The 2,350-nt window shown below is 30.8% G+C and overlaps 1 pseudogene; it reads left to right on the plus strand.

The window, feature by feature from the left end:
• Positions 1 to 503: 503 nt before the first annotated feature.
• LOC145275129 (U2 spliceosomal RNA) lies at positions 504 to 641 on the plus strand (annotated as a pseudogene).
• The last annotated feature ends 1,709 nt before the right edge of the window (positions 642 to 2,350 follow it).

Consider the following 2,350-nt stretch of genomic DNA (forward strand, 5'->3'; position numbering starts at 1 on the left):
CAAGAGTAAAGTCGCCAAAGACTCCATTTTCACTTTGGTAACAAAGACCCTGCAACACTGCCCATCCCACTTCTTATAGGGCCTTGTGCCTAAATTTGTTTTGTAAATTGGAAGTTTACTTTTAATTTATTTTGATTTTACATTGAATTATCTTTATTGTAATTTTCATTTTCACGAAATAAATTATATAAACAAGATCAAAGTGTAGTATCTGTTCCGGCAGATACTGCGAAGTAAAGACCATATGTGGGGGAAACCCCACATATAAGAATTTGGTCAATGTAGGGGAAACCCTTCATACTAATTGTCACTATTCAGCTCCCCTACTCCCGGGAAGTTGGTCCCCATGTCCCCTTCACTCCTCCCATTAAAATTGGCCTTGAGCCTTATTAGCTCTATGGGGGAGCAAATAATTACCAACCCCACATATAAGATGAATATTCACTCCTCAAATTAAAAATCGGCCTTGTACCTAATTTGCTACGTTGGGGGAGCAAATACCTACCCTTTTCTTGGCCTTTTGGCCAGGATAAAAGTGTAGTATCTGTTCTTACTAAATGCTCTACTTATGTTTGTAACGTTGTGATATAAAGTGGGGAATCTGTTTTCTGTATTAATTTAATGTAAAATGATCACCCACTTTACAACCAGTCAGTCTCAAAGCCATTCAATTCATTATCCAGATCATTCAAGATGTTTTTTGAAGGGTTCCAGTTATTTTTGAAGCATTCAAGTCATTCTTAAGATCATTCAATTCATCCATAAGTTCATTAAAGTCATTCTAAGTCATTTACTTTTTATTTATTTAAGTCATTTCAGCCCAGGTCATTTTAGTTTATCTTTAAGAATTCCATGTCAATCCTACATTCACGCATTCGTTCATTACACGAGAGCATGCGACTAATGGCTATCGGCCTTGTTATCATTTAAAAAATTATTTTATATTATCTTTAAAGGTTGTTGAAACCTATTAGCTATTAAAAAAGTAGATTTTCATTTTCTTAGGTGGAAAACTACGCTGTGTTAGGTCGTAAAAAATACAGATATATATTTTAAATATGTAAATTTATCAAACATTTTTTTTACATTATAAAAACATATTTGCTTTGTTTTGTTCTTTTGTTGTTGTTGTTTGAAAACAATTCCAACTTGAAATAAAATACAAATAAAATAATTGTAAATAATAATTTTGGACACGAAAAACGTATTTTTTTAAATTAAGTTTTAGTTTTAACTACGTACAATTTCGGTAAAATAAATATTTTTAAAATTATGTAAGTTCACGAGAACAATCCGCAACCTTTTACATTGTTCTTTCTCGTCTTTTTCGACTATGTGGGCGGATTATTCGACACTAAGCTACCAGATTATAACAAATTGAAAAAAAAATCAACATATATATATTTGGAAGAGGGTTAAGTTTTACATACAACGTTCTAGCAAATCTATCCCCACTTTTTAGCATGGACTTACAGCCCCGATTTTACGTTGGTTCTTTCAACCAACCCGCCACTATTATTATTATTTTTTGGGTTTTTGCAACTTTTGACTTTGAGAATATCTCAGCATGTATCCCGTCATTATTATTTATTTATTTGCATTTCAAAAGTAATAATTGCATTTCAAAAGTAATAATTGAAACCTCCAGAGCATTAAAATTAAGGAGTCCCTACTAAAAGCATTACAGCAAACCCAGTTTCTACCCCCCCTCCGGAAGAGAAAACATTTTTAAGTAAGGCATGAAAAAATAAATCGTCAGAATCCACAAGAGCGCTATTAAAATTAGTGTGTGAAATTCAAATGTTTTTTTTTTATTTCGAAGAAGAAAAGATCATCTTATCTTAGTTTACGATTATATTTTTCTATAATCGGTTATAAAATTAAATTAAAGTACCCTAATAGTCCAGTGTTATATTGCAAAAATAACTGATATTTTAAAAATAAACACACACACACACACACGTACATTTTTCAATCACTTAAATAAACTTCTTACCAGTTAACAAAAAAAAACATTAAAAAATTTACGTGCGGAATACCTACAGACAACCTCATGCAAAAAGTAAATTTCTGTAAATTTTAAAGAAAATCTGTTCAGCCGTTTCGGAGTCTATAAGGAACGAACTCACACACAGACAAATTTCCATTTATATATATATATAAATGGAAATTTGTCTGTGTGTGAGTTCGTTCCTTATAAACTCCGAAATATTTCTATTTACAAGTATATATATATACAAGTATATATAAATATTTCTATTTACAAGTATATATATATATATATATATATATATACACTTGTGCCCGATATTATTCATACCCCCCTTGAAAATTGAGTTTATTAGGTGTA

Source organism: Euprymna scolopes, chromosome 4 (genome assembly GCF_053919585.1).
Source record: "Euprymna scolopes isolate OS-2025 chromosome 4, ASM5391958v1, whole genome shotgun sequence".
Classification (NCBI taxonomy): Eukaryota; Metazoa; Mollusca; class Cephalopoda; order Sepiida; family Sepiolidae; genus Euprymna; species Euprymna scolopes.